Source organism: Diadema antillarum, unplaced genomic scaffold (assembly GCF_040938485.1).
Source record: "Diadema antillarum isolate AM-2024a unplaced genomic scaffold, OU_Dant_1.0 seq00001051_RagTag, whole genome shotgun sequence".
Taxonomy (NCBI): Eukaryota; Metazoa; Echinodermata; class Echinoidea; order Diadematoida; family Diadematidae; genus Diadema; species Diadema antillarum.
In genome coordinates, this window is record NW_027271881.1 from 31,126 (window position 1) to 50,510 (window position 19,385).

The following is a 19,385-nucleotide window of genomic DNA, read 5'->3' on the forward strand; positions in this document are numbered from 1 at the left end:
GAATAGTTACTGATCTGGTATCAATTTGTATGCAGTACATATTTGACCACTTACAACTATTGTCACAAGCACTGGTGCATTTCCTAATCAATCTTTTAGGTGATAATAAGATATATTGATATGTGTATACCATTTAGCTCTGATAGTCCTCTTTTAAAGTTGCATTGATTTTAGAACTGATTTTTAATCTTATTTCTCTTTAATCTTAGGGGGTTTTTGTGTTTTTTTTAAGGTTTCAGGGTCTTTCTCAGAAGTTTCAATGAGGGAAAGTTTCATCAGTTTTTGTTTTTCTCAAGAAAAAGGCTGAGCAAGCGGAGAGTTAAAAAAGTGAGAATTGTCATAATTCCAGGAATGTATCTTTTTAACAAATTGCATAAAATGTAATGTCAGACCACTGTTTCTACTGACAGACTAATATTTCTTTCTCTTTCCAGTAATTATCTGGACTATATCCATTATAACGTTTTCTAAGTGTCAAATGCTCCAAACTGAGCGTTGACAATAAGAGCCCATTTAGGTAAGCTAATAGATCTATCCCCTACCCCTCCCCCATCCCCCCACAAAAAAAAATGTACAAAACATGATGGCTTCATCAATTAGCAAGATTTCAGAGAAACATAGAGCACTTAAAACAAAATAAAACACAGAAAAAAAAAAACACACACGTCATTCAGGCACACAATACATGATATCTAAACAGTTTACAGAGTAAAGCGTTTCCTTTAAGTGAAAGAGGAAATTTTCTCCTTAACCACACTTTTACTGTATCTTTCTCTCCAATTTACAAGTTTTACAACTCAGCATTCCATAAGGCAGCAGTTTTTCTTTTTCCACATGAGCTCTTTGTGTTTCATCATATAACAGTTTGTTTACAGAAATGTGAAAAGTCTCAAGAACACAATTGACTGATATCTGATTCTTAAAATGGAAGTATATTTTAGAAGATTACAGTTCCTAAATGTATTTCTCTCACAAACCAGCATTGGGTTTGGTTTTTTTTAATCATTTTTGTTGAAAATTATTTTTTCATTTCTTTCTGATTTTATGCAGATTTAACACAGGTTTAACCACCTCCATCAGGTATCTTTCCTACATGAGATGGCCAATGAAATTCAGGTGCCAAGAAAATGACAACATTGCAATTTCCCAAATTTGATTCTTTGAATCCATGAATTAACATTTCACCTCATCAACACATTGGCCGTGAATGTACTACCACCGAACATTTTAAAATCAACCAGTATCAAAGAGCCCCACCAACAGATTAGGTTCTGGATGTCATCTCGTTCTTTCAGACGTTTCTCACCCACTAGCTTGGTGATGGGCAAGAATCGTTTCATTGGTCTATTTGATTCCTGTTTCCAATAATTGTTCATCACTTTGTATGAATGCATGTTGCTAGGTTGATCACAACTTTGACATGCTTCACATGCTTTCTTAGCTGTTATTGATAATTATACATGTACTCTATTTTTCTAGCTTTCCAATTGTTCCATTTTTTTTTGTTTTATCTTTTGAGTTCTGTGACTAATATCCAGTGGCCATACAACAACAACATCAGTCTTTATTATGAAATGCAAAAGAAAAAGAATAATGAGACTAGAACAATTAATTTTCTTATATCACGGGCTAACTAGCTCAACAGATCTCAAGGATATTGATTTCTTTTGAAAGAATGGAGAAAACAAAAATACTCTGCAACCTCCTTACCAAATCTGTAGTCATCAGCAAAGTAGGAAAAATAACTTCCAGAAACAGATGAAGATCTAAGCAATATTTCCCGGTTTATCTAACGCTGAACTTTTCTGGGGGGCCCAAGGATACAAATCTCAAATCCCTTGCGATGAGACATTCTTGAGTGTAAATGTTTTTCTGCCCGACAACAAAAGATGGCTCATTGAAGCTCGGAAGTCTGTGTCATCAAGACGGAGACTTCGGGCGTTCGGCGGGAAGAATGGAATCCATTTCACTCCACCACTTGGGAGGAGGGAAGCTGATGGCTAGCCTACAATAATAGTGTGTTATCAAAGACTAATTACTCCTCCAACGAGTTGCCCGTAGCGATGCAGATGAGAACGACGATGTGATTGAAGGGGAGGCTCGAGAGCATCCCTGCACCCTCGCGAGGAAAATTAGTCCCGTTTGTAACTGAGTTTCAAGTGGAAAACTATAACTACTCACCAACAAAGTGTTTGAATATTGTACACATGTACAAGGGGTACTTGCAAACTAATAGCATATTTCTCTTCTAATGACGATGAAATGAGTTTTGCAGAAATACTCCGGTTTGTATCTGCTCTCTGCGGCACTTGAACATAACTATACGATGCTTCAAGAGCTTTGCTGAAGGACTGTGGGCAGGGGAGGAGCTGGGGCTGTAATGATACAGAACCTGATAAACAGGACAACTTAGTATATAGTTGCATCACAAGATTTTTTTTTTTTTTTTTGTCTGTAAGAGTGTATTTGTGCAATCATCATTTCCACGGATTTGTACCTGATTTACAACTTGAATAATAATTTACAGAAAGAAGAGAATAAGGTAATATAAACACCAGTTGAGTTATACTGCAGTCAGGTGAGAATTGCACAGGTGAGAAATTTCCAAAATGCATGCAGGAAGGGTCGCGGGAAGTTTCGCTCGCAACTTCTCAAGAAGGTTGCGGTGACACTGCCCAAGTACGCAAAGTAAAATACGGAGTAGAGAAACTACGCACAGCTTTGCTTGATGTGACCGCACCTTATGAGTACCAGGTACATATTTGAGGGGTCTTTATTTGCAAATTTCTGGAGTCAGGTGCTATTCGAGAATATGATACAAAAATGTTCTCGCATCTACGATGTACTGATTATACACAGTACATAAACAAGGTGCGTGATAATGTTGTCTAGTAGGCCCAAGTCTTGACTTAAGTGTTCACTGTGTGAATGGATGCACAATGAACTTCCCATATCTCTGTTCATTGCTGTACTCTGTGACTGAAAATTTATCTATTCGCGAATCGTCAGGCAATCCCAATGCGCAAAATATTAGACCTACTAAACACATGGCACGTACCTACACTTCTCAACCAGTAGGCCACGGCCCATTGGTGGGGCATTACGCTTTCAAAGGTGAGCCATGATGTTGGCCACAAGTGAAATAAAAAAGATCCGCTTTTGATCTTTCTGGGTCTTGAGAAAAAAAAAAATGTAGGGTCCAAAGTGGGCCTCAGGTTGATAAAGGTTGAATTAAGTGCCAACATCCACAGCACATTCTGACCTACATCCTACATAGAGAATGTGGACACTTTACAAGGTTGCTTTAGAGTGTTTCACAGAATATAATAGCTGTCCATCCCCTTTAAATTTGCTGTTAACAACCCCAAGCTCTCTCACACTCTTGCCAAACACCATGAAAAACCAACTTTCTGATCACCAAGTTTCAGTATGGAGTTCAACCTGACAATAAAACTTCTCACATTAAATGCTCTTCAAAGCAGATGTTTCTGGACAAAACACACATTTCATGACAACGAAATACATTCCCATTTCAATAATCTTGCTTTGGGAAAATCTCAAAAGAGCCTACTTCAAATGTTTGGCATAAAATCAACTTAGCTTCAAAATTTACATATACTGACAAAATTTGCCTAACTATGCTACTAGTCAGGCAACTCCAGTAGTTGAAATACCAGTTTAGTATACATTTCCAATTGAGGGCTCTTCTGCCTAACTCTAAGGAGCTTGTTGGAACATGGACTACTTAAAGGCATTCAGTAAGAGACTTTGATCTCAAGAATTAGAGGCATAGATTTATGACGTACACATTCATTAAATATATTTTTATTTGTATCATAATACATTTCAAATTGAGGTATTTTTTTGCCTAACTCTAAAAAGTTTGTTGGCACAGTGACAGACCTTAAGCTTGATTTAAGAGATAATTACTGGTAGATTTTTTAGATACACATTCATTTATACCCAGAATAACATAATTAGTAATACAAATGAACAAATGCATAAATATGAATGATAATTTATACAAATAAACATTCAAAGATTAGCAAAGGAAGTAAGTACAGAGTAATTGGCAAACAGGCCTTTTAATGGTAAAGGCAATTTCTGTCAGGTATGCTTCACTATTTCCATGTCATTGATAGTTGTTATTTCCCAGAATGGGTACAGAATGGCAGAGACAAATGACGAACACATGGAAAGGACCATAAATATAACTTGCACATAAATCACATAAATCACAGAAGAGAAACTGAAGAGGAAATAGGTGCTGGAACTCTTCCAGCGGGACGAGCGTTACAGATGCGGAGTGTTGAACAGCGAGACTTTTGTACAGTGTCCACACAGATTAATAGTATCGAAGGGTTGAGGTGGGGTGGGGGGTCGGGGGGAGGGGGGGGTGAGGAGAGACCCTTTGAGAACGGCGAAAAGACAATTGTTTGCTTGACATGCGAGACATATCTTGAAAAGTTACCAGAAGGGCCACTCCCGGTTGAGAGGTCTCAACAATCTGGACTCTAGTGTTTCCAAGAGTGGGCCTCTAGATGAATGCTGATGGTGTAGACAAGTGCATGATTATGCTGTTTGTGCCAGTCAAGAGCGGGGGAGTTATACCGGACGCAAAGACACACGGGAACACAGACCGAGACAGAGACAGACAGAGAGATGGAGAGAGATGGAGAGAGCAGGAGAGAGATGGAGAGAGATGGAGAAAGGGGGAGAGAGGGGGATGGATTTGAATGAGTGGTGAAATGCTTGTTTGGCACTGGGTTCTTTAAACCCGTTGAGGACGAGTCCCGAATATACTCTGGGAAGTGTAGGAAATGCATGCTGTAGCAAATATCAGCCCGTCCTCGACGGGTTAACTCTTTGTGTGCGCTGCTTTAAGTGCTGATTGGCACGGACTACCCCATAGCAGTGTGTGGACACTGTTCAAAGTCCCGGCACAGAATGGGTTAAGTTATGTACAGCAAATGATAAATCAAGAGACAAATGTGAAATGAAAACGGGCATGCAGTCATGAGGCGTCAGCCTGTGCCATACATGTTTGGTGGACACAGAAGTACAACACTGACACGAAACCTGCCTAACATTCCAAGGCTTCCAGTGACTACTTTAGTTACCAAGCATAATATGTTACAAGTATCATGACAGTCTGGCACAAAGACTAGTCTCGGGCTGTAATGAAGGAATGCGACAGACTGAAGAAACAGCAAGGAGAAGAATACAAGAAGGAGAGAAAAAAACAAGAGAGCAACAGAAAAAGTGATAGACAGAAAGATGGGAAAAGATGAAAAGTAAGAGAGAGAGAGAATGAATGGAAAGTGCTTGGCGAAACAAATGGATGATAACAATATAATGTGTCAAGCAGTTTCTCCTTGGTCCCTCCCTATTCATGGGCCGTCTTGCCAGGGTTCTCTGGCTGTTGGAACAATCCTTTTCAGCTGAAGGGCAAAGAATTGCGATTGGCAGAGGCGTTTGGGATGCTAGCTGGCGGGGCTCAAGTACCCCAATTCCAGCGGTGTCATGTAGGCAATGAGGGGCTAATGTGGAAACAATAAAGGGACTTAACACCTGCAAACGGGCCACAAGGAACCCCCTCATTGTCCGGTGCGGAGGGATTGAGAGGTAATGGATTCACTGAACAAAGAGTGCAGATGGTCTGCAACAAAACAGAATGTGAACATTCATGCATTTTGCCATTTCAAGAAAGCATCCAGATCTTCTTCCTCTGCGACTAGTGAATGAGTAACAGCAGTGATGGTGCCATAACCATGTCCTAGTTTGGCCTACGATGACCTACATTAATATTCTCTATTTGTCCTTATTCAAGACAAAAGCTTGGAGTACACCTGTTGATGTTGCACCAAGAATGTGTGTATTCCTATAAATTTCATCAGAACCTGTCACATCCAAGCTTGTTGTCTGTCATGTGACTTAGACCTACCCTTCTTCAAAAGATCCCGGTAAATGTGCAAACTACTAGCACACCTTTCAAGTGAATGATCCAGCTTGCTGAGAAAGGATTAAAATATTAAATATGTTTATTAGATGTTATACGTTTTGCCCAAATCGAACACTCCAGCATCCTGACAGTTTTTACAAGCTCACACTGTCGATCCTTGTCATATACGAATGTGCCTTGTGCACTTTATAATAACAAAAGCGAGATAGATTGTAGCAATCAAAGTCATCAAAGTGATTATAGAAAGTGTAATTGCCATCTTTCTCTCGTCTCCCTTAGTCTCTCCCTTACTCTCTATCTCTCGCTCTTTCTACTTTCAATGACACAATATGTGCGGTCTTATTGGTTTTGCTTCATGTCATTCCTCACAATGATATCCCTCTAGTTCGGACATTTCATTGCTGGGGTTATATGGTGCACACTCCGTCATTCAGGTGACCCATTCCCCGAGATAAATTGCTCTGGACACGATATTTATCACGACTCGTTTGTCATGTGAGACTACCTTGTCCGGCATTCCCCGCACAAAATACGAGAGCAGCAGCAAATGATTAATCAGTAAAGCGTGGAAGCTGTTGGAGGTATCAATATCGGTCATATTATTGCCTACAATTGGGGGCCGAAACCAAATCCACCTTCACTGCCTCTCAATAGCGCCAGTTTTACAACAAAGGCTTGCGTGCCAGCACAATGACATATTTGGATGACTACTGGTCACGGTAATATGCAAAGCTACCATCATTCATCCATTTAAAATGATAAGAATACAAATACATATTTCAGATGACATTAAATCTAGGCCTCAGATCAGGCACACATGACAAATATACACAGTGACAAATAACTGATTCATTTATTAGTTTCATTTTAGCCACTGATTTTGCGCCGTTTTATCAATGTCATCAGCTGGAGCTAAGAGATCACATCCATACTCAAGGGGGTATAAATAGGTCAATAAAATTTCCCTGTTTAGAGAGTTGGATGCGGCAAAACTGGAACAAGCAATCAACAAAGGAAAAAAGTTGCTTCTCCTCCACCAAAGTTTAACAACAAAAGAGTTTTTTTTTTTGAGAAACCCATTCCACACACATGCCTTTCATTGTTGCTTGCACCTGTAACATCACTTAGCCAAGACAATTTCATTTAATACTGTACGAGCTGAAATTTTCGCGGTGGTGTTATTTTCACGAATTTCACGAATCGCTTTTGAACCGCGAAAATAACGAACGCCCAAATAACTAAGTTCAGTTAGAGCCTCGCAACTGCAAAATTAACAACACGCTAAAATATTCTGCAAGTAGCAATTTGCGAAAATATGTGTACGCGAAAATTTCAGCTCGTACAGTACTGCGCGATGATGTCAGCCATATTACATGTAAGTTATAGTTTCTATACAAACACACACACATTCTGCTTGTTTTTTTTTTTTTTAATGCGATTAGAAATGAAATACTAATATGGTTGTGTTCAGGTTGAACCTAAAGTTGTAAATGAGAATAGATTTCATGAGAGAGAAATATCCTCAGAGATGCAGTGGAAAGTTTAATTGTGAAATCACATGGAAAAGAGACTCTACCTTCCTGTGGAAGTTACTGCTTGAAAATACAGGGGAAAAACGCACACAAAACAACACCAAATAAACTTCAAAGATGTTGCCTCTGATGAAATACTTGTAACTCAATTAAGAACAAAGTCATTCAGAGGATGAATATTGGAATGAGGCTTGGCAATAGTAATACATGCATTAAAATTTTAAAGGTTTTAGAAGCAACTAAACATCCAATTTAAATTCAAAAAAAACAAACTTGGAATTTGCACCTACCAGGGTACTTCTCTTTCTCTAAATAGCACTGTCAATTCGAAAACCGCATACCCCAAAATACTGACATTCACCCTTATTCATTTTGCCTCCATTATATCAAATAAATAGGACTGAGTACCAGTGCTCAATTCATTCTAATGGGGGGTCAGGTGTGAAATTTCGATACAGAGAGATTAGTTGGCAACTGCTTTGTTCATTTCCAAGGATATCATGGCAAAGAGGGCTTACATTTCATACTTCCAAAAAAAAAGAGACAGAAAAAGAAAAAGAAGACAGTTCCAAGTACCAGGTTGAAGATGGGTGAAAGCTACTTTAAGGCCGCACGAGAGGATTGACTAATATTGCATTCAACCTTGAACAGATGCCTAGTACTCCTTCCATACATAACTGATGCACCCGAGATTCTAACCCACCGCTGGAGCCAATTCGGACATTTCTGTGAGTGACCCTGCAGTGAAAGTACAGCACCGATACTGAGAGGCTGGCTGGGTCGTTGCACTATCGACTGTTTTTTGCACATGCATGTCGGCATTCCAGCGCAGGGAGAAGTGGCGACTGAAGAGGCTCTTTGGGGTGATTGACAAGCTTCTTCCAATCTCTTGGGTAAACCTTCAACCCCCCTTGCAGTCCCTTACTGTCCCTCAAAGTAATCATCTGGTGTCTAGCTGACCAGTTAAACTCTGGGGAGGAAGGCATCTCTAACCCCCTCCTCCAATTCACACTGGACCTCGTGACTTGATTTGGAAGACCCCCCAAAAGGGGCAGGGGGGGGGGGGGGGTGGTAAAAAAAGGGATGAGGAAAGAAGGGGGGGGGGGGGTGGTGAGTAGGAATAAGGCCAAAAACTGATAGACTCAGCCTGTGGAAGCACTGTCTCGGGATACGATGCAGGGTCTGGCCCTGTGTTTGCGGACATCTTCACTGTAACAATTGAAACCAAGAAGGCCTCCGGTATGTCCAGAGCTTGGAACTGGACAATAGCCCTGGTACTCTCTCCTCTCCTCCATGTTTACACTCTCGGACAATGGCCGCCACAACGGCCATCCATCTCAAGAGCTCCCTTTTAATAACTGCCATTACTGTCTTCTCCTTTTTCACAATACCAGCCTCTGACTGGATCACGCATAAATTCCTTCAGACCAATGTACACACACATAACACAAGGGTGAATAGCTGCACAAGGAGATATAGGCCTGCTACTGGACAGGCTTAATCTGTGGAATAATAGGGAGGAGACAATCGCCAGAAAGACTGACAGCATCCACAACTAGCGTGTGTGTGTGTGTGTGTGTGTGTGTGTGTGTGTGTGTGTGTGTGTGTGTGCGTGTGTGCTTGTCCGGTAGAATACCAGGCTGCGCTTCAACTTGGTGGCAAAAACATCACTGTGTCCTCATTGAAATTCCACCCTCCCCCCCCCCCCCCCCAAAAGAAAAAAAAAAAAGGAAGGAGGTGACAAAAAAGAGCAAGCGTTCACTAATAGATGTCCGAGACACAGTTTAAATAAGCTGTAGACAGGAAGGTTTTACTTCGGCCCGCAGTAACAACACCAAAACAAACAGCAGAAGCTGGAGCTGTGTATCCATTGTAAATGTTATGCCTTACAGAACGTCACTCTCTTTTAAAGGAAGACAATTGAGTGAAAGATACAGCAGCATTCTCCACGAACCGGACACAACCTTCCCGACACAAAGACGATTCTAATTTCTGCTTTTTGTTTTTCACATGAATGGAGCCCCAATGTCTCCGCCTACCGATTCAACTTTGCTTTTTTCCTTCATAAGTAACAAGAAACAGCTTTCAGTGCAAGAAAAAACACTTTTATCTAATCCCATTTGAAAATCTTTCTGTGTGCTTCCTTTTGCTAATGGCCTCCAAAACACAGGCTGCTTGCAGCTTGGGGGAGTCCAAAACTAACGCAAAAAAAAAAAAAAAAAAAAAAGCACACAAGACTGAAACAGTCTACAAAAGTGATTTCATACCGTGTTCGATTTGGCATGAAGAAACAGTGTGATATTGAATAAACAGAGTGGTCAGGATTTAGAGATATTTCAGGTGTGTCATTAAGTTCAAATCTTAGACCAATCAATGATTTGCAATATGTATGTGTTATTTTATCTGTAATTCTATTTGCTGATGACACCAGCCCCCCCCCTTTTTTTTTTTTTAACCAGGAAAAGATGTTGCAATGATTGATTGACTTGTCAAAACTGAAATGGGAAAAGTGCAATCACGGTTTTTAGTGAATAAAATACAAATTAATTACACAAAGACAAATTAGATGATCTTTAGGTCTCGTAATATAAATATTGATGCAAATTAAATACATAAGTGTTACAATTAATGATATTGAAGTTGAATGAGTTAAAAGCATCAAATTTTTTGATGTAATCACCGATGAATGTTTAACTTTGAAAGACCATGCAATACTGTATTAATCAAATTACGTACAAAATATCAAGAACAATTGGTGCATTGAATAATCTGAAATATATATTACCATTGGAGATTTTAGTAAATATCTATAGTAGTATGACTTTATCACATTTATCATATTATAAAATTGTATGGAGCAATCGTGCAATCTATTTGTGCAGAGACTTTTTACACTTCAAAAATGGGCAATACGTACAAGAACTAGGTCATATTATTTGGCATATACCTCGTAATACAGAATTGTTTCAAAGCTTAACATATAAGACACACATGTATATATTGCATAAATAAATTTCAAATTGCTACATGTACTCTTTCACAAAGATTTACTGCCTGTATTCTTAGAGAACATTATTTTCTAATTATTATGTGACCATGTACAATGTATGAACCTAGAAATTATTTTTTTTAATGTTTCAATAACAAATGTTAATACTCCTTTTCAAAGACGCAATTTCTCAAAGACAGTATTGACAGCATTGTTTTTGTTGTAGCTCTCTGTTTGTTTGGTTTTGTTTGTGTTTGTAACGATTGAAACAAGAGTAGGAAAAACAAAAGGATTAGCTCTGATAGGTCAATAGCTTTTGCTGATCCCCACATACATTTGCATGCTGCACTATCTTGTGTCAGATGATACAATGTCATCGAACCTGTTTCTATCTGCTGTATCTTGAATTGTATACTAAAAATCTAATTATGATTCCACCATGATACAAGTTGTAAGATATTTTGAATTCCTTTGAGATCTAAATAAATGACATACAGTACAATGTATGTTGTATTGTTGTTGTTATTGTACTCTTTAAAATATGTGAAACAAACTTGAACTTAATGTTTCCTCACAATCAAACACTGATAAGAAAGTCATGGAATTTTAAAGCTTGCTGCATTCATCAAATGCTGGTATAAGTCATCACCACATATTGTCCCAAGTTTGACATTCCCTTTAATACACAATTTTGAATATCAAACATACTGATTTGAGTTTTAAAATAGAACATTTAATAATGTGATTTAAAAAATCTCTATAACATTTGACATCAACACTAATATCGTTTTGTGAAAATGTTGCAAAAGTGAGAAAAAAAATTAATAATCAACAAGTTCATGATTTTGAGATATATGACGTCTTGTTACCCCAGAAACAATAGGCAAACTAGAAATGCAAATTAGATGGTGGAATTTGCTCTTTGCCTCAAAGGTCTCCTCCTAACCTGGGCTCAAATCTTCATTGAATTTACTTATATTGGAATGAAATCTTTTGTGCTTTTTTATCATTCACATTCAATTGTAGTTGCGTGGTAGGACCCAGCTATGATGACTACTATGAGGCACAGTTTGTAGTTGCTATATCATTGGCCAAAAACATGATTTGTGTAATATCGCTGTAAACAAACCAGTGGGAAAGTTGTGCGAAGGGTTGTGCGAAGGCATCAATTAAACGGGGAATACGCAGGATCCCCAATATGTGTGGACCAAAGTACTAACTATTCAAACTAGCTTGTAAGCTTGAGTTTGGATTGTGATGTAATCTTCAAACTGCTTTACAAGTGGAAGTCAACATGAATTTGATACATTACCAACTGAAATCAACTGCAACTGTGGTAATCTTCATGCAATTCTTGTCTTTCAACTGTCAAAGAGCAAAATATCTAAAATGGCAACACAAAAATGTCATACAATGAATATTTGACATTTTTGACAGTTGAGATTCGGCATTAAGTAATGCATACGTCTGTGAATCTCAAGCACATGAACTCCTTATACATTTTCTTTAAACATTTTCATCTTTCAGCTGTCAAAGGGCAAATCAAAACTTGTAACACTTGACTTAAAATGTCATACCATTCTGAACATTTGACATTTTCGACAGTTGAGATTCAGTACTGAAAAATGCATAACATGTCTGATGAATGTCAAGTACTGTACATAGTCTCCAGTGAAAGGGCACACAAATTCTTCATACATGGTGAGTGATGCCATACATTCTGGGTCCTGTTTCATAAAGCTGTTTGTAAAATTAAGCCCCTGTCCCATAGACATGCTGGATCACCCCGGATCTGATCTGGGATGATATGGGGAGAGATCCGTGTTGACCTATTGGGCATCCATGGACATCCTAGAGGCCAACATGGCAACTTTTGGAGGTCAAAAAAAATCTGGCGTCATCCGGGGACTGCTGTGTTGGCAGCGCAATCTGGGACGGTCCATGTGGCCGCCATGTTGTTGCTGTGTTGGTCCATGTAAGCGCCGTGTAGATGCCGTGCGGTTCCAGCCTTTTCCATGTAGCTGCCGCGTTGATACCATGTGTACAGCCTTCAACGCTCGTCGACGCTCCATTCAGGGCGAAACTATCCCGGAACTCCTCGGATCATTGCGTAGATCCTTGAGGATCCGTGCTTATATGTGACTAGGGCTTTACGCAAGACTTTACGAATGACTTAGATATATGGCAAGCCAAGTGGGTTTTCTAATCACTGTTAATTTCAATAGCTGAAGTTGAAATTTGTAGATGATAATTTGCAGATGATAATGATTATCATCCTTACATGTTAACACACGATTTTATTTGAAAGTGTATTTTTGCTCCAATGTAGATGAAATATTGACATACAGTTGTACTTTGTTAAAATGTAAGGATAAAAATGGGCACACATATTGGCACTTCATATTCCAGTTGTACGTAAAGTCATGCATAACTTTACAATTTTATGAAACAGGGCCCAGGATGGAGGCATTGCTGCAACTGCTACTGACTTTTTCCACAAATGCTCCAGGTTCTACCGCTTTCACAGGACATCATTAAGACAGATTTGCTCGCCCCATAATCAAACGCTTGTTAGTTTCACATAGGTTTGTACCATGTGTGATACTGTAAATGTTGATATTTTCATGTGATTAATTTTTCACACTGAGTGGCTCAAAAACATATTCCTTGGTTGTTGAATTTGCGCTATGCAATTGTCCATCCATTCACAATATGCAGAGAAAATTGAGATGATATTTTTCAAGAAGATTATTGAGAAGATATACTGTACGAGCTGAAATTTTCGCACTGGTTTTATTTTCGCGAATTTTGCGAATCGCCTTTGAACCGCAAAAATAACAACAGACAAAAACAAAAACGTGCGAAAACAAGGCAGGGAAATGAAAATCAAGCCATGCCATGTGCTGCAGGATCGCATCAAAATCATAGTGCCGTACAGTACACTACTAGTACTCGTAGCTAGCTATGTACGTAGGTCTAGCACACAGCTATCATGAGCTGAGCCATATGGCCATGACGTAGCTAGCATTAATAAGTACAGTACTTCAAATGCGGAACACATTCGTACACACTGTGGAATCAGGGAGTTAACACACTGAAGTACTGTCACTTACTCGTTCAAATTCATTTCTTCACTCGGCCGTATTAATAAGTAGCAAAAATACAGTAGGAGGATTGACCAAGCTATGTACACAAAGCCTGTTTTATAAACATTATAAGCACGTATAAATTTTCATCGGGCGTGTTATTTTAATGTCCACTTGCAAACATGTAATGAACTAGTATCCCGTCCTGCGCTGCGCCTAGCTAGCCTTCAACTTGTTGACTGTGCACGCACGTCGCACAGTACAGCTAGCTATAGCTGTTTAAAGTGCGTTCAGTCTACTCTTGCAGCTGCATTCTTGGTGTTCACCTGTCGATGTCCGGCACGAATTTCGAAAGTCCTTGTAAAATATTTCTTGTTGATATTTGTTTTACTTTCAAATTGAGAAAGTACTAGTACTTACACGTGTAAGTTACTTTTAGTTTAGACAACTATAGTTTTTTCGTGAGAGTTCAAGTAAGTTCAGTTAGAACCTCGCAACCGCGAAATTAACAGCACGTGAAAATGTCCTCAAAGTAGCAATTCGCGAAAATTTCAGCTCAAATAGTATCTTGCTAGCTAGAAGTAGCACGAAATACGCAAAATTAATGTACCGTGAAAGTTTCTGCATATACAGTAACATAGTTCAGTTCATGAGAGCACATATCTGACCTCGGAAAGCTGATATGCCGACATGAGATGCCATACAAGGGAATCCATACATCGCAGGGGGAAAAAAATGCAACATAGGATACCACAAGAATGACAGAGATTACTGAGAGTTATGACAGTGATTCTCACTAAAAATGATCAATGCTCCCGTCCTAGCCCTTTACCAGGGAAGCTGCCATGGCAACAGCTCGGTAGACACAAGATATGCATTCCTTAAATGTAAACATCTAGGTCCTTACAAAGGCCAAAAGCTTGTTAACGCACAAGTGCAGTTAACTCCACGAGAGTTGGTGTTTAAAAATGCAGTTATTATGGCAATGCCCTTCATGCATCTGACGAACATAAAAAATTGTTTTGCGCATCTGCATCTTCACGCCATGATGCAAATAAAAACAACCCCCTCAACAACTATGAAAGTATTGCAACCCACAGGATTTTGCAGTGGAGAGACTTCTTTTCAAACTTTTGTGCTGTGAGCAAGCCCAACTATATCTAAGTATAAACTAGAAATGTCGCTATGGCGACTGATGCCTCCACCATAATGCATGATTCTCCCAATAGGCGTATAGTACAATGTCTTCACAATGTGTGATCCATGACAGTTTCACATAACTGGCAAAATATTGAAATGACAGGTTTGTCAGAAATGTCTTGAACTGGGTTTGCTATAATTTTCAAAGAGTGCAGGTACACATATTTGGGAAATTGAGAATTTTTACTTGAATTCTGACAGACCTTTTTACTACTTTATGCATTGATTAATTTCCAAGAAGGTATGAAGAAAGAGTGTAATGACGGTACAAAATAGATTTTTTTTTTTTTTTTTTTGGGGGGGGGGGGCATTGAAACCTGGCCTTTGACCCTTAACCTTTGACCTTTGACCTTCTGGCTGGAAATTTCCCAGAGAATCTGTATTAGGTAATGCATGTATTAAGTTTTGGAACTAATAATGCAAGCATTGCATATACTAGTATATGAGGGAAATAGTAAAATTTTGAGGAGTTGACCTTGACCTTTGACCCCTGACTATTAAACCCATGACCCCTAAATTCCCTAGATAATTCCTGCCAGTCAGTACATGCGTGTGTACCAAGTTCCACGAAGATACATTGAACCATTTGCGAGAAAAGTGATATTGCAACATTTTTACCTAACCTTTGACCTTTTGACCTTTGACCTTATGACATGAAACTCTCTCTGGAGAATCTTCACGCAGTAGTACATGTTCACACCAAGTTTCAAAAAATACCTTTGGGCATTGCATAAATATGGGGAAATTGCAACATTTGTAGCATTTGACCTTGACCTTTTGACCTTTGACCTCTTGCCAATGTCACTAAAATCTACTCAACTAATTGTCCCATCATACATCATCCTTGTACCAAGTTTGGCGAAAGCTGCTTCATCCAGTTTTGAGTTATCACGTAAACAGATAAATTTTAGGATTTGACCTTGATCTTTGACCTTTGACTTCTGTCCGATTTCACTGAAAAACTAATCAAGTAATTGTCCCATCATAAATCATCCTCCAACAAAGTTTGGTGAAATTTGCTCCATCCAGTCTTGAGTTATCGCGTAAACGGATACAATTTCATGATTTGACCTCGACCTTTGACCTTCGACCTTAGCCGATTTCACCCAAAATCTAATCAAATAATTGCCCCATCATACTTCATACTTGGACCAAGTTTGGTAAAATTCCAATAAATATTACTCAAGTTATCGCGTAAACGAAAGCGGATGGACGGACGGACATACGGACGGACGGACGGACAACCCGAAAACATCATGCCTCCGGCACCACTTCGTGGTGGAGGCATAAAAACAAAACAAAACAAAACACCCACATTCTTATTTCTTCAACATCTTAAGGACTATTTGATATTTAATTGTATATCTTCAAGAGACATAGAGGGTCTACTGGGGATCTTGTAGGAGTAAAGCAGTGCAAGGCAGTTACACAATTACAAAAGCAGGCCACACTGCTACAAAGAGCTGTGTTACTGCAAATTTGAGGAGAAATGTTCAGCCAATAGCGACTAAGTGCAGTATTAAAAACACAATCTATTAGAAATCAAGATGACTCGGCATAGACTGATGAGCCTGTCTTTAGATTGGGGGCCTCTTGTTAACTGTGTGGTAGGTAATATGGTCAGCCCCCCACTTAAGACAGATCTTGCATTCACTCTGCTGTGTGGACTTACTGTCGATGAGTGTAAAACGACCTTTGATCTCTTCTTACCTACAAAACGCAGCAGTCGTATTCAAGCTGCAAAGTTTGCGCATGTGCAGATATGGTTAACTTGCAGAATCATTTTGTAGGCAAGAAGATTTCAAAGGCTGTTTTAGCTGAAAAAGCATGCAAAGTGGTGTGTAAGAGGAATAAATCATAGAATTGGTGAGTTTAACTCATTCCTTGAGTATATAAACATGAGCATGCCAAATTTTGTGATCTCTTATAAGTAAAAAGGGGGAATTCTATCCTTGACTCCAACTTATCGAAAGTAAGTAAGTTTGAATCTCTCATAGCACAGTGAATGCAAGATATCAGTCTGTGATGGGGGGCAAGCCCTATTACCTACCACCCTTCACACAGTTAACAAGATCAGAGGCCCCCCCCCAAAAAAAAAAAAGAAAAAAAAAATAGAGGCAGATCTATCAGTCTAAACTCAACACTGTCGTGTTAATTCAATGCAGCATAGCTGTCGAAATCCAATAAAAAAACTGCAAAGCATTGTTTGGAGATTATAACAAACATTCTACGGCAGACTCCAGCTGCACGATAAATATGGTACCACGGGTCCACAATGCAAAACATACCACAGCAGAGCAAGTTCTAGCTGCACTAAATGCATACAACATAATTGATCTTACTTTCGCTACATGCTCGTAAATGAGATACAGAAATTACATGCGTTTGTGCATCTCTCCTTTTTCCACCCCCCCCCCCTTTCTTTTTCTCTTCCTCAAGAACATAACAGACAAACTGACAGCACTGTACCATGCAACACTTGACGGCCAACTCACATCTTACGGAACTAAGATTACGACCCACTGTTCTATTTGATGGCCCATCAATATGTCACAGCTGAATTACAAGCGACCTCAACAGAAGCCGTGTTATGAGCAACCCAACTCCACACAAGTGGGCGGAAGCCCTTGTGGGTGCTATACACTCTCAAGTCAAGATCAATACAATGTGCTCTTATGTGTGGCACTAAATCCCACAAATACAGCAATATGAACACGTAAACTCTTATACCCAGGTCTAACACATCTCGAATCACTTCACTTAATATGTGCTTCATTACCTCCCCCTTGGTGGAGGTAATGTTTTCGTTACCGTTGGTTTGTTCGTTAGTTAGTTCGTTAGTTCGTTTGACCGTGTGCAAAATAACTCAAAAAGTGGTTAACGGATTAGGATGAAACTTGCAGGAAAGGTTTAGAATGACACAAGTAACAAACGATCAACTTTTGGTGGAAATCCGAGAAATTTTGGAGAATCTATGAAGGATTTTTGATATGTTGGTAGGTAGGGTCAATGAACTTGGGAGTTCAGGCGGCGCGTATTTGAGGTTTGCATGCGCGCACTAAAGTGCGTGCTCTAGTTTCTGCTAGGGTGAGGCGCCCGGTGCAGCTGAGGGTTTATGACGAAACAAAGGCTTCTATATTGGGAAATCGGGCGACTTTCAGCACACAATGCTATAAGTACGTATGGGTGGAAATCATTGATATCTCTAAGGAAGAACAAGATCAGTGGTGGAAATGAGCTGCATGCTTGGCAGAGGTCTGCGCTCTCAGAGTGCATTTCTAGTTCTTACTACATTTTTGTACGAGCACAAGAAAAAGTGTAAAAACGAAATAATAAGAAATGTCCCTAACTTCAACTTTAAGAGCACTAAAAAACATTTTTGCCATAAGCACTATACAAATTTTCAATATCATTACTATTATTATTATTATTATTATTTATTATTATTATCATCATTATTATTATGACGACTATCATTATCATTACTATCATCATCATCAACATCATCATCATCATTAGCAAAGGAAACCAAAGCCCAAATATAAATGTGGATTGAGTGAAAGCAGCAATATTAGTAGAACGCATCAGTGGAGAAAAAAAAAACCAACCGATTCAAAAGTCATGAATTTATAACTTTCTGTGCCGTCATCACTGGAAAAGAAGACTACTACACTTCATGATGTCATTTTGGACAACAAAAGAAAAAAAATACGAGAATTCCACAGAATTTATTTTTTCATGAAAGTACACATTCCTTCGACTTGTTACTGACCTATGTCAAAGGTAATATCATTTCTCCTGCTTTCTGAAAGAGGTAAGTCCAGTGGTCTTTGATTATGCTAGAAAAGTGAATTTTCTTTATATTTTCTTTATATTGTCTAAAATTACACCATGAAGTGCAGTAGTCTCCTTAACCAGTGATGATGCCAATGACACTTCAAAAATTCATAACTTTTGAATCGCTTGTCAACTCAAACTATTACTGATGTGTTCTACTAATACTGCTTCTTTCATTTATATTTTGGCTTCAGTTTCCTTAAAAGCAATTTCTAACATTTATGCTTGATGGATAATCCATTGATAACATATCAGTGCAGAGTACCATGTACTTTCAATATATAAGCTGAAATGCTTACAGTACATCATTTCAGGGTGGAGAGCATGTCACATCATATGAATCAAAGTCATACCAAAAAATCCACCATGGCACATTAAACATTTCCAACTTAGGGTCACTCGCAACTGCTTCAATTCTTATCGTGGAATGACAGTAGCCATTTGACCAAAACAAAACAAAACAAAACAAAAAAATGCTTACAGGCAGTTACCACTTGCTTAGTAAGGTCAAATCAATGACCTGTGAAGCAAGGGCAAAACAGGACGAATGGTTTTAAGAAAAGATTCCCAAAGTTATTCTACAGTGGTTGGCCACCGGAAACAGATGTATCCTCGATTTTTCTCCCTGGAGTTCCCTTGAGTTATCAGCGATATTCTTTGCATGAGTGATGCTAGGGGGATCTTACGCTTGGGTAGGTCAACAAACGAGCTGCTCTTACCTCCTCCGCCGTATGATGACCCCTGATGCTGGTTGTATCCCCCGTAGCTGCCTTGACCCT

General features: G+C 39.0%; 1 long non-coding RNA gene across 1 annotated transcript in view; it reads right to left on the reverse strand.

Annotated features, from left to right (window-relative positions):
* Positions 1-19,385, reverse strand: part of LOC139743140 (uncharacterized) — a 36,675-nt gene extending 17,290 nt beyond the window's left edge. Inside the window, exon 1 of the long non-coding RNA XR_011711736.1 lies at positions 19,326-19,385. This is a non-coding gene — a long non-coding RNA (uncharacterized lncRNA). The remainder of the gene's footprint in view (positions 1-19,325) is intronic.